The sequence below is a fragment of the Oryctolagus cuniculus genome, chromosome 14 (genome assembly GCF_051225735.1).
Source record: "Oryctolagus cuniculus isolate XC-2025 breed Fujian yellow rabbit chromosome 14, ASM5122573v1, whole genome shotgun sequence".
NCBI classification, from domain to species: domain Eukaryota; kingdom Metazoa; phylum Chordata; class Mammalia; order Lagomorpha; family Leporidae; genus Oryctolagus; species Oryctolagus cuniculus.
Genome location: NC_142880.1, coordinates 82,738,388 through 82,751,210, shown reverse-complemented (window position 1 = coordinate 82,751,210; position 12,823 = coordinate 82,738,388). Strand labels below are relative to the sequence as shown.

The 12,823-nt window shown below is 47.0% G+C and overlaps 1 long non-coding RNA gene across 6 annotated transcripts in view; it reads left to right on the top strand.

Annotated features, from left to right (window-relative positions):
• Positions 1-12,823, top strand: part of LOC127492735 (uncharacterized) — a 76,098-nt gene that overhangs the window by 50,858 nt on the left and 12,417 nt on the right. The window lies entirely within an intron of this gene.

The window sequence follows — 12,823 nt, the reverse complement described above, 5'->3', positions numbered from 1 at the left end:
TTGAAACTCCCATTACATAAACTTGGAATCATTGTTTGACTTCCCAAAGTCACACACAACTAGGTGTAGCTAGAACTTATTAAACTCAGGTCTTCTAACTCTAAGCATTACCACTTTCTCACTATAGTGAGAGGGAGCAAAGTGTTTGATTCTTGAAAGCCATAAGAAAATAAGAGTAGTAATCCTATTATTTAATAGCCTAAGTAAAAAAAATAATGTTTTGTGAGTTTTTAATTTTTAAAAATCAATTCTGTAAGTTTTTTCTGCTTACTTGCTGTTCCTATGTATCTTAAATATGCATATCTTAAATATATATATAAATGGGATCTAAGGTCTAAAATGGCCATTACTCTGAAGCTGGTGAGCTTGGAGAGAAGGCCTTCATTTTAGGAGTTGCAAAGCCCTAGTGGTCAGCACACCCTAATTACATGCAAGGAAGCTAAGGGAAAAGGTCTCCTGAGCTTTGAACCTGCAAACCTATACTTATGAACTGGCCAGCACTATCTCTTCCCAGAATGCTCATCACCTTCCCTTTCTCTAGTCTTCAATCCTTCCCATCTCTAGTAACAAACTGTGCTTCCCCTCTCTGGTCCCAGCATTTACGTTTCATGAAATAGAGATTTTTGTGGATTATTAAAAAATCCATCTTTGCTACATTACTTTAAACAGGCTCTTTTTTTTGTTTTTGACAGGCAGAGTGGACAGTGAGAGAGAGAGAGAGAAAGGTCTTCCTTTTCCGTTGGTTCACCCCTAATGGCCGCTGCAGCCAGCGCACCATGCTGATCTGAAGGCAGGAGCCAGGTGCTTCTCCTGGTCTCCCATGGGGTGCAGGGACCAAGAAGAGGAGCAACCAGGACAGAATCCGGCGCCCCGACCGGGACTAGAACCCGGTGTGCCGGCGCCGCAATTGGAGGATTAGCCTAGTGAGCCGCGGCGCCGGCTCTTTTCTAATTCTTTATCTTTAGCTTATATGAATTGACTGGCAAATTCTCCATCTCTTCCATCATGGTCCTCCAATTTGAATTTTAGTGTGTTTACCACTAAAAAAAAAAGGCTATCTTTTTGACCGAGAACCTCAGGCTGTTGTGTTACTACCTGAACATGATTCTTTTGTTTGCCTGTTTTGGGATATAATATAATTATACTTCTAGGTCCTTAGTGATTCCTTGCTGCAGAAATGACTGCTGTTCTTTTATTTAGTCTCTGTTGAGTAGACAAGATGGCCCACAGAAAATAGAGGGATTCTGGTCTCTTTCTGTGTCACTCTTTGTCCCTATCTTTTCTATTTTGCTCATCTCTTCAATACTTATATTGGCCATCCTGCCTTCAAGGAATCTCAAAGAAGAAGCCAGAAGGCAGCTCCGATTTGTCACTTCCACAGAACTGTTGGTAGGTAGCATAGTGTGTGTCCCAGAGAGGGACACATGTTAACCCTTTCAAGGATTCCGGTTAAGGAATAGTCAAAGAAAGCTTGCATGAAGCTGAGAAGGCAGTAGCCTTAAGGCAGATGTACCATCTGATTTTACAGGGACACAAACCCACAAAAGCTTAATGGAAAGGAGAAGGTCAACACACTGCTTTTAGGCTCTCCTTTGATTACGTCATTGGTTTGGCTGGTTTAGCAGTTTCCCTTTAAGACCTTGTTAATCATAATGATTATAATCACTTACAGTTGTTTAGCACTTCACAGTTTAAAAGCATTTTCATATCCACCATTGTATTAGAACTGCACACAACCTTGGAAAGATATGGTTGCCAGCAGTGATCTTGCTGGCAAGGTCATTCTGGTAAGGGCACCTCGTCTGAGTATCTGGCTTTGGGAGGAGATCCATGAGGGGGGTTGAGGGAAAAAGGGGACACAGAACCAGCCTGGGCTCAGATGTGTCCCCGGTGCTGAGTCCCCAGTGCCGAGATGTGTCGCCCACCCTCGCCTCTGCACCTCCTGCGTAGGACTCATCGGGCTCAGCTCTGCTCACGGTCACCTCGCTGAATCACCTTGCCCAACAAAGCCTCCCATCCACACCTGTCCTGGATGGGCCACATTTCTGGCCCGATCAGCCGCACCAAGGTTGTTCTCTGCATTGTTTTCTCGGTTAATTGTAGCTGCTTCCTCAGCAAGGGGTCCTGTCAGAGTTTAACTTTCCAGGAATTTGTAGCTCGGTTCCTCCAGGGTCCTGTTGTGATTGGAAGTCTGTTGTTTTTCTTGTATACAGGAGTCATGTAGCTCCCAATCTGTGTGGCTTGTAGTTATCAGCTGTGTGACGCCCACACTTGGCTTTACCCCGTGTCCCCTAGATGTCTAGCCTCACATCCTCTCTTCTATAACCCTTGGATATGAACAGGGAAGCTATTCTTATTTACAGATGGGCGGATTGTAGTGGAAGGTCACGTTTACTTCTGCACATAGCCAGAGTTTGGTGGAGTCAGGAGCAGTCCTCAGACCTCCTAGCTCCCACCTGAACTCTCTCTCTCCCTCCTTTCCTTCCTTCCTTCCTTCCTTCCTTCCTTCCTTCCTTCCTTCCTTCCTCTCTCTTCCTTCCTTCCTTCCTTCCTTCCTTCCTTCCTTCCTTCCTTCCTTCCTTCTTTTAAAAGATTATTTATTTATGTGAAAGTCAGAGTTGTACAGAAAAAGGAGAGGCAGAGACAGAGAGAGGTCTTCCATCTGCTGGTTCACTCCCCAATTAATTGTGACAGCCAGAGCTGTGATGATCCAAAGCCAGGAGTCAGGAGCTTCTTCTGGGTCTCCCACTTGGGTTCAGGGGCCCAAGGACTTGTGCCATCTTCTACTGCTTTCCCAGGCCATAGCAGAGAGCTGGATCGGAAGTGGAGCAGCCAGGACCCAAACCAGTGTCCATATGGGATGGTGGCACTGCAGGCTGCGGCTTTACCCGCTTCGCCACAGCGCAGGCCCGTGAGCTCTATTTCTACACATGGTAGAATGCAATGTGATGCCCTTTTCTCCCATTCCCCCTTTTTGAGAAATGATTGCAGACAGGAAAAATTTCAATTCTTTCCTTTCCAAATTCCTTGCTTTCTGATTCTTTTCATCTGCGTTTTAATGGGAAAATGTGTGTATCACAGGACCAGCCCACACCCCTCTTAAGAGCTGCCACCTGCAGGGTGAGCCCTGCTTGCCCTGTTGCAGCTCATGGCTTCCCCGCCTCATTTTACCTGGACATTTGTAATGGGAATGAGGACATCAGTCATTCAGTTTTCTGCATCATTCAAACTGAGACCAATTACACTCTGGGGCCGTGGCCAGCGTATTTAGCCACATAAACGTTAAACAGAGACTGGAGAAAGGAGGACAAAGGCAGGGCCGGAAGCAAAGCAGAGAGGTGAGGAGCCGTGAGATGCCGGGGGCCATCGAGGCAGGCAGCCGGAGCAGAGCCTGGCCCCTTCACCACCCTCCAGTTCTCTGCTCTGGGTGCACCAGCAGCCCAGCCCCTGCTGTAATTCCTGCTTTGGGTTTGTGGGAAACGTGTCGAGATTCTTCCTGGAGAAGCCCTGTGGTGCTGAGGTGATCCTCAAGAGAATTTCCCATTGTCCTCTGACGAGCTTTAACCTCGACCTTCTGGAATTGCTGTCTCTAAGCCTTTCCGTCATCTGCTACATACAGGAAATACCCTGCCCCTAGCCGGCGCCCCGGCTCACTAGGCTAATCCTCCGCCTTGCAGCGCCGGCACACCGGGTTCTAGTCCCGGTCGGGGTGCCAGATTCTGTCCCGGTTGCTCCTCTTCCAGGCCAGCTCTCTACTGTGGCCAGGGAGTGCAGTGGAGGATGGCCCAAGTGCTTGGGCCCTGCACCCCATGGGAGACCAGGAGAAGCACCTGGCTCCTGGCTTCGGATCAGCATGGTGTGCTGGCTGCAGGGTGCTGACCGCGGCGGCCATTGGAGGGTGAACCAATGGCAAAGGAAGACGTTTCTCTCTGTCTCTCTCTCTCCCTGTCCACTCTGCCTGTGTAAAAAAATAAAATACCCTGCCCCTGCATTGCCATAGCTGCACACAGCCCATCTACATCCCCTCAACCCCCAGATACACAACCCCTGGGTGCACCCGAAGCCCCTGCACTCCCCGGCTCTGCCTGGCCTCACCTCTCTTCATCCCGAAGCCCCCTGAGCCTGACCCCCAGCACTTGGTCCGCACTGACACCCTCCCAGCGCTATTGTGCTGCAGCACACCCATGTCTGTCTTCTTTTGCAAGCACCCTGGCACTCACTGTTGGCTAATGACTAGTTGGCAGCAACGAAGAGAGAAGTGGCAGCCAGCCTGGCCTGCAGACTGCGAAGAATCATGTTTTCTAAGAATGAAAACATTCCTTGGTAAGCAGCACGTTCCAGCACTGAGTAGTTCTCTTTCGAAGTCCTGCTGGGCTCCTGCTGCCTCCAAGTGTCTGTGCTTCCCTTTGTCCTCCTTCCCGGATGTCCACCTCCTTCCCGGATGGAGACTGGCTAAGGCTGTCTTATCTGGGGACTTGGGCTCCTCAAAGGCAGGTGTGGGCTCTGGGTGGTGGGTCCCTCCTATGATCTCTGCAACGCAAATTGTTAGAGTCATGCCCATCGTAACACAGTAATAGGCTGCTATGTAATTTTTTTTAAAAAAGATTTATTTGTTTATTTTAAAGGCAGAGTTACAGATAGAGAGAAGGAGACAAAGAAAGAGAGAGAGAGAGAGAGATCTGGTTCACTCCCCAAATGGCCACAGCAGCCAGAGCTGGGCCCAACCCAAGCCAGGAGCCCAGAGCTTCTTCCTGTCTCCTATGTGGATGCAGGGGCCCAGGTACTTGGGCCATCCTCTACTGCTTTCCCAGGCACATTAGCAGGGAGCTGGGCTGGAAGTGGAGTACTTGGGACTTGAAGCCGTGCCCATATAGGATGTTGGTATTGCAGGCAGCGGCTTTACCCACAACGCCACAGCATCAGCCCCTGGCAATCTTTTATACTCAGATTTTTCCAGTGAAACCTAGTACTTATCAAGAAATCCCAGATTCTCTCTGATATTCATTCATTCATTCATTCATTCAGAAGTCTCCCAAGCCTGTGAATGAACTTACCCTTGTCTTGGATTTACTATTTGTTCCGGAGAGGGACCCAACTCTTGACACCATTTTGCTCATTGCCTTCCTGCTCACCTGGGGAGTGGCCCACCGCCCTGTCTCTCTAGAGCTCCTCCAAGCCGGGCGGCTGAGGCTAGCCTTCTGATGCCAGACCTTACTCTGCCCCCAGAGAGAATCATGTTGCAGACTGTGACAGCAATCCTTAGTGTCCATGATATTATTCACTACCCATCAGAACAGTCCTCAAAAGCCGGGTCAAAGTGCCACTCAGACTGCACAGTCCTCTAAATGTTTCTTAGCCAGAAGAGGGCATTGCATCCCTGATTTATTTATTTCTTCCTTTTAAACTAAGCGAAACATCCTAGGAGAGCAAATCACGTTTAGATCCACACTGTTTTCGAAGTAACAACACAGCAACAAAAAGTTCATCTGCTGAAGCCACATAGCTAAAAGGAACCTCACTAAGTGAGGACCAGGCCGCTGGTGCAGAACATGGCTCAGCGTAACGGGGTCCAGTGGCTTTTGGAGACCACATTTCTCATGGTGCTTGCTCAGGTTTGAAATGAAGTGACAAAAAAATGCAGCCAGGGCCTCTCGCAAGTGAGGAGCAGTGGGTAATATATTTGTTTGTACTATGGGATTGCAGTTCTACTAGAAGGAGCACTTGACATTTTGATGAGTGCCTCCAGGGAGAAAAGGTACTAACTTCAGAACTTAGTTTTAATTATACTAAGGAGATTACATTATTCAGAAGCATCCCACTGGTAAGGTGCAACATTTCCTGAAACAGTTTAGTGGAAAATGCCACATTAATCAGTTCAATATTTCACTCAGAAGGCTTAATGATGGGAGAAGTTTAAAGTACCATAGCGTGATAATGCAGAGAGAATGGGGGAAAAAAAGAATGTTCACTTAGAGGAAAAGGCTGAAATAGTCCCTCTTATGTCTTTTCCCATTAAAGTAACTGGCTGGCTGTGGTAGCAGTGCAGTAGGGATCAGTTCAACATTTGAGACTCCCCCTACTCACCTCCCCCCATTCCCGAAAGAGAACGACCCTGGGAAGTCAACAAACAATGTGAGAGACGAAGCGTGTCAAGTTCAAGCCTTGTCTTCGGCTCAGCTGTTCTAATCGGCCTGGGGAAGTTCACCTCCACTCCTCCCTGAACTGATCCAGGTTGGTGATGCATCTAGGACTGTTCTCTCCCTTCCCATCCAGAAAGACCAAAGGTAAATGAACGGTATTTGATGCTAAAGGGAGGTGGGCAAATGCGATTCTCAAGCATCCTGTCTTCCCATCCTTTTCCCCAACTCATGTTGTAACTACCATTTCCCGTCTACAAAACTTAAGTGGGAGTCTAGCCCAAAAGTCAGATCTGTTTAGGCACTTCCCTGAGAGGTGGCCAACATGTAGGGGCATATTGAGATACCCGAGATCGATTGACAATGAAGATTGGAAATTCAATTAGGCTGTTAATGTCTGTGAACATACAAACGAGACTTATGGTTAGCCAAATTAGAGGAACAATTAAGAAAACAAACAAATCAAAATCACCTGTCCACGTGAACATTGGTCCAGCAACTTGCTGCAAACAGCTGTGGGGCCATGGAGGCCTTGTGGCGAAAGCCAGAGAGGCAGTGGTCAGACAGCAGAAATAATCACTGCTTGTGTGCATGTTTGCTAATTATTATTATTATTATTATTTTGTCAGGCAGAGTGGACAGTGAGAGAGAGAGACAGAGAGAAAGGTCTTCCTTTGCCATTGGTTCACCCTCCAATGGCCGCCGCGGCCAGCACGTTGTGGCCGGCGTACTGCGCTGATCCGATGGCAGGAGCCAGGTACTTATCCTGGTCTCCCATGAGGTGCAGGGGCCAAGCACTTGGGCCATCCTCCACTGCACTCCCTGGCCACAGCAGAGAGCTGGCCTGGAAGAGGGGCAACCGGGACAGAATCTGGCGCCCCGACCGGGACTAGAACCCGGTGTGCCGGCGCCGCAAGGCGGAGGATTAGCCTAGTTAGCCGTGGCGATTGGCCTGCTAATTATTTTTGTATCCAGTTGTTAGTTCAATTTCTCTTGAACTCTCACCACAAAGGAACTAAAGAGCCTTGGATGGAAAACTAAAAATCAAGCCTAAAATCGCATAGCTGGATTGTCTAGAATGTGTGCCATGTGACATTTCCCTCCCCTGGGTTCTTTTCTCTGTGTCTTAGAAAATGTTGTCACAGATTTTTACTCCGTGTGTGCAGTGCCTCCCTCCTGCTTTGTGCATTAGCCTTCTCTTTGCGTTTTCCTTCAAAGCGCTCCACTTCCTCCTGCAAATTTGCCTTACTCCCTCTTGGTGTAACAGGTGCCTGTGTATTTTTACTCTGTTTCCTTGCACATAAATCCTTGCCTGCCACTTTCTCCACAGAAGGAGGCTAACCTTAGTGCTGTCTGAAATACCACCTTATTTTTTCTGTTACAGAAATTCCCAAACTTTTCGTGGTTGCATTATCACATTCTTGCCTTGTTCTTGTTTTCCTTCTGATATGATGTCAAAATTATTTAGTATGCATGTATTGAAAACATTGTCGCTGAACTTGCATTGGGTTTTAAGGTGTTGAACTGGTGCATTTTTGTTATTCTAGCTAAACTACTTGCAGGAGCTTCTTTGGGAAGGAAAGGCTTATTTCAGCTCACGGTTGGAGATCGCAGCTCAGGATCAGGTGGCCCCACAGACCTGCATCTGCAGGGGCTGGTCGTGGTATGGTTACGTGGTGAGCCGGGAAGAACAGAGAGAGAACCTAGGCTGAACCTGAACTCAAATAACTCCCAGTGCCCCACCCCTCAGACACCATTATTAGACCAAATTGTCACCCTTAATCCATCAACAAGTAACATGATGATATTGGGGATTGAACATTTGCATGAGTTTTTGGGAGACAGATACCACTCAGCTCCTAACAAGCATGTGCAGTAGCACACAGGGTTTTAACAGCGTCCCAGGGAAGCCAATATGTATGGCTTCACCACTCAAATTGCTATTTTGTTGTCATGATGCCCAGGTTGGTACACAGCACACACACTTGAGGGACTTTAAGCAGGAGTGTGCTGTCTCCTAGTTTCTTGGTGGTCTTAGAAAATTGTGGTTAGATGTTACCACTTTATGTGGCTTTATTCACTGTCACACAAAGTCCTTTGGTTTGGGGCTAATTCTTCAAATTAGACAGAATGGGTTCGATTAGTTCCTCATTGGTTCCTTCTTGTAAGTCTGGGGCCTGGTCCTCCCACAAGAGCAGGGATGCTGAAATCCACTGGGTTTGTACTAGTTTCTGGCCTTGGTTGTCATCCTCTAGTTTTAAGATTCCAGGTGCTGTTCTACTTCTCAAATGTAGTTGACTCTACTTTTGGATTTAACCAAATGAGTTTTCTAAGCCTTAGAAAGGTGTGGAAGCTTTCTAAACCTCAACAGAAGGGGTGGAAGTGTGGTACATGGTGTTATAGGAAATTAGAAAGCAGAATTCTAAATGTTGAATCACCTGGGAATTGCTAGATATAGAGTAGCAGGTTATAGTTAAACTGCTTAAAATGTGGAGTGTTCATTAGCTATTATATAAAAGACTCAATTACACTTGCACATACTGGCTTGAGGTCTTCTTTTGGGGATTGAAATAGCTAACTTTTCATTTGACACAAAGACTTTTTTGTAGAAGAAAAAAAGGAAGGACACCTCTCTCATCCATGCCCCGCGTAGAAGAAGGCCTGGACTGTGGTTCGGTACTTGTCCCTCCCACATCCCTGTGCCACAATTCCCTTTTATGACTTTCTGAACTGTCGCTGGCTTTGACAAGAGCTGGTGCTGGCTGCTGGCCTGGCTCCTCCCACGTGGATAGCCTCTTCCCGTGTCTTTTCACCTCTTATGAAGCGGTTTCACCATCACCAAGGTGATCACTTACTGAGGCTTGCTGGGCAGTAACCATCTATTCTTAAAAATTGAAACTAGGGCAGCTCTTACCTTCCAAAGAATTTTGCCATGACTTTGGGCTTCAAAACTTCACTTTGATTCACACTGTGTGCATTGACTCTGCCTGGCTCCATCTTTGTCCTTTATTTTTTTCTTCACTATTCCAACTTACTCCATTGTTCGGTTTCTCTAGATTCATATATCTACCTGTTGTAAGTAATCTTATTCTAGTTGTGAGTAGCTATTTTTAGATGACAACTCAAGGTAATTAAAACAATTAAAGTTGTATTCCTTTTTATGAATTCTGTCAGTTTAAAATTCAGAAAATGTGGGGCCGGCGCTGTAGTGCAGCGGGTTAAAGCCCTGGCCTGAAGCGCCGGCATCCCATATGGGCGCCGGTTCTAGTCCTGGCTGCTCCACTTCTGATCCAGCTTTCTGCTATGGCCTGGGAAAGCAGCAGAAGATGGCTCAAGTCCTTGGGCCCCTGCACCTGTAGGGGAGACCCGGAAGAAGCTCCTGGCTCTTGGCTTCGGATCAGCACAGCTGTGGCTGTCTGGGGAGTGAACCATCAGATGAAAGACCTCTCTCTCTGTAACTCTGTCTTTCAAATAAATAAAATAAATCTTAAAAAAAAATTTCAGAAAATGTGGAGCCAGCAACGTGGCATAGCAGGTAAAGCCACCGCCTGCTACGCCAGCATCCCATATGGGTGCCAGTTTGTGTTGGCTGTTCCACTTCCAATCCAGCTCCCTACTAATGGCCTAGGAAAAACAGCAGAAGATGGCCAAATGCCTGGACCTCTGCCACCCATGTGGGACACCTGGATGAATTTCCTGGCTCCTGGCTATGGCCTGACCTAGCTTTGGCTGTTGTGGCCATTTGAGGAGTGAACCAGCAAATGGAAGGTCTCTCTGTGTCTCTCCCCACCTCCTTCTGTAACTCTGCCTTTCAAATAAATAACTAATCTTTAGAAAAAGTTCAGAAAATGTTATATTTAAAACCATGCTTTAATATTCTTATATTATTGCAATACCACTGAACAGTAGTATTACTTTTTTGCTAAAATTTCAGAAATTACAAAGTTAGCTAAGCATCCTAGCAGTGATTATCTCACCATATTTTAGAATTATCTGGAAACATTTTATTTTATTTTAGGATTTATTTTATTTATTTGAAAGGCATAATTACAGAGAGAAAGAAAGGGAGAGATAGAGAAAGATCTTCCATTTGCTGGTTCACTCCCTAAATGGCCCCAACTGCCAAGGCTGGGCCAGGCTGACTCCAGGAGCCCAGAGCTTCTTCCAGGTCTGAGCACTTGGACCATCTTCTGCTTTCCCAGGTGCGTTAGCAGGGAGGTGGGTCAGAAGTGGATAAGCCAGGACTCAAGCCAGCACCCATTTGAGATACTGGCATTGTAGGCAGTGGCCCCTTTAATTATTTATTTATGAAAGAGCCACAGAGAGAGAGGGAGAGAGAGAGGGAGTGAGAGAGAGGGAGAGAGGGGGAGAGAGAGAGAAAGAGAGAGAGAGAGAGAGAGAAGGAGAGGGAAAGAGAGAGAGAGAAGGAGAGAGAGAGAGAGAATTCTTCCATCCGCCGTTTACTGCCCAGATGGCTGCAGCAGCCAGGGATGAGCCAAGCTGAAGCCAGCAACCAGGAGCTTCTTCCAGGTCTCCCACTTGGGTGTCAGGGGTCCAAGGACTTGGGCCATCCTCTGCTGCTTTCCCAAGCACATTAACAAGGAGCTGTATTAGAAGTGGAGCAGCCAGGACCCAAACTGTTATCCCTATGGGATGATGACATCACAGGTGGCAGCTTTACCTGCTGTGCCACATGCTTACCTGCGAACATTTTTAGATTCAGCTGCCCAAGCCACAGCTCCGGGGAGTCTAGAGCAAACTTGTCTGAGGCCTTAGCAACGCTTTAGAGTAGCTCGGAGAACCCCTGCAGGGAATCTGAGGCTCACAGTTCTGAGGATTAAACACAGATCAGGACTGAGCACGTGATCTGGAGCTGGTTCATTGTGTCTTCTCTTGACTGAGCTTAGCTTTAATTTCCAAAATATGCTTTGTCTCTTGGTGTATCTTAATGTTGTATTCTCCAAAGCTTGCATTTCTAAAAATGTTATTTGAAATACGAAAAGCATTTTTAAAGCAAAGAAGTATTCATGAATACTTTTTCTTTGAAATGCAAACCTTTAAAAAATGATTGATTTATTTGGAAGGCAGAGTGACAGAGAGTGCGGGCGAGGGTGGGAGAGATAGTCCATCCCCTGGTTCACTACCCAAGTGGCTACGATTGCTGGGGCTGGGCCAACACAAAGCCAGAAACCTGACACTCCATCGGGCCTCCCACATGGGTGCAGGGGCCCAAGCACTTGGTCCATCTTCCGTTGCTTTCCCAGGCACATTAGCAGGGAGCTGGATTGGAAGTGGAGCAGCCAGGACTCGAATTGGTGCCTGTATGGGATGCTGGCATTGCAGGTAGTGGCTTAACCTGCTGTGCCACAGTGTCTGCCCCTAAAATGTAAATTTTAAATCAGTCTTCGTTTTCCTTTTTGATTGGAATTTTTAACAGGAGTTTACATTTTATTTAGAAAAATTTTTTTTCCTTCTCAGCTTGGAGTGCCTATTAAATCAAAATAAAAAATAGATACATGTTATGACCTGGCAGTTGCATTTCTAGAAGTTGTTCTTGCGGAAATTCTTGTACATATAACAGAGGAGGATTTTCACGGGAACACTCAGGGCACACAACAATGACAACAAAAGCCAAATGACTATGATAGGGCTAATGGTTAAATGAGATTTGGAACTCTGTACAATGGAGGAATATGCAGCTTTTAAAAGTAAGGATTGTATCATGGAAAGATAGATTTAAGTAAAAGAAAAAACACAAACACGAGCAGGGGGAAAAAAAACCTAAGGTGGTATGATTCCTGCCTCCACTTTTTGGTGTAAGAAGAGAACATTCCATGGGTCTGTGCGTGTGAGTGTCTGGGGAAGCAAAATTACCCAAAAGTCTGAATGCTAAAGATTTCACAGTGCTGGTGGTTTGGGGGAGGTGTGATAAAGGAGCAAGGAAGGGCTTTCTCTCACTGTCTTACTGTAACATTTTCATGATCTGTCTTCAACAAGCATATATTACGTATAATTAAAAAGCAAAAGGAAAGGGTAAACAGGCAACCCAACATAGAGAGGCTGGGCTGTCACACCTGCTCCCCAGAGGGCCCAAGGGCGTGATGCAGGCAGCGAGACTGGAGTCTGTGCCTCTGCTCCCAGACCCCCTGGTCCCACCTGGCTCCATCCCCTGCCCCCTTCTCTTTGCAGACCTCGACATTCTGGCGAACTCAGCAGCAGTCCTGCCTCTGGCCTGCTTTGTGGGTGTGGCCCTGAGCTGAGTCTGGGCAAGGCCTGGGAGGGGCACAGGCACAGCTTTGGTCCTGGGTCGGGGAGGGTTAAGAGTGGGTGGGTGGAGATTTCAGAAACTATAGTGCAGTTCACCTCAGAAGATCCAGTGGGCCTTGCTGTTGGCCCCATGGATGGAGGTGCCGTTATTCCAGCTCCCCCAGAGAGCGAACAGCAAGGAGAGGCTGTCACTACCAACTTGAGGTATTCTCATTAATTTCCAGTATATTCCACTGCTCCACTTCCCGCTGCAACGCCCGCTTCTCTGGCGTGCTCACTGTGTGCCGGTCAGTCTAAGTACTTTCCACCCATTATCTCGATTAATTCTGATAACAGCCAATAGGATAGGTCCTATTAAGTTCACTCCTTTTACAGATCCAGAGAATGAGGCACAGAAAGATGAAGGATTTGGCTCAGAA